The sequence below is a fragment of the Odontomachus brunneus genome, unplaced genomic scaffold (genome assembly GCF_010583005.1).
Source record: "Odontomachus brunneus isolate Ranch 3 - 2012 unplaced genomic scaffold, Obru_v1 Obru_scaffold_404, whole genome shotgun sequence".
NCBI classification, from domain to species: Eukaryota; Metazoa; Arthropoda; class Insecta; order Hymenoptera; family Formicidae; genus Odontomachus; species Odontomachus brunneus.
The window spans coordinates 45,506-46,457 of NW_022639854.1; positions in this window are offsets into that span (position 1 = coordinate 45,506).

Here is a 952-nt window from a genome sequence, read left to right on the forward strand (position 1 = left end):
CTTGCCAGTATGGGCATCCATCCGCCCGTACCTCCGCCTGAGGGATCCGAATCGGCGATGGACGTGGAGGCTGAGGAGCATCGCCGCCCCTCCTCCTTCCCCCCCAACGGCCGTGACGGGGGGACAGCTGAACCCTCCCGGTCCCCGGGAGTGGTTCCCACTGAAGGGGGCCCCAAGGCCCCGAAAAAGAAGAACAAGAAGAAGAAGGGGAAGAAGGGGAAGGGGGGCGATGCGCCTCAGGTCCTCTCAACCCCGGCAGCTCCCCGAGTGAAGGGGAAGGAAAGTGCCCAGGGAGGCCCCGAGGGTAAACTGAGGGGGCTCGTAGGCCAGAAGGAGGGCCAGAAGGGGGGAGTCGCTGCCGCCTCACGAGAGGCCGGGAAAAAAGTGCAGCCTGCTAGAGGGGTCGCGACCCGCTCCTCCTCCCAGCCGTCCACGTCGGACGGCTGGAATAAGGTGGTTGGCAGGACAGCCAAGCAGACCCAACCAATCTCAGGGGGGGGGTTAAACCTTCCCCTATTGCCGGGAAAAATCAACCCGCCAAGGGGAAGAAGGAGGGGGGCAACTGTCCACCCCCGGACTCCAGGAAAGGGACCGGGAGTGGGAAACCCCCCCAGATCCATCTGGGGTAATGGGAGGGAAGGGTGGGAAGGGTGTTCCGCGCCTAAAGGCGCCAACGTCCGCGGCGGTGTGCATCACCTGTCCAGCTGGCAAGTACAGCGAGGTGATGCGCATCGCCAGGAGCAAGGTCCCCCTCTCTGAGCTGGGGATAAAGAACCTCAGGTGCAAGAGGGCCATCACCGGGGCCCTCCTGCTTGAGGTCCCTGGCCCGGAGGGGGACAAATTAGCCGACACCCTGGCCATCAAACTCAGGGTAGCGCTGGCGGGAGAGGAGCGGGTCAGAATGGACCGCCCTTCAAAAAAGGCGGAGGTCCGCCTCCACAATTTGGAGGAC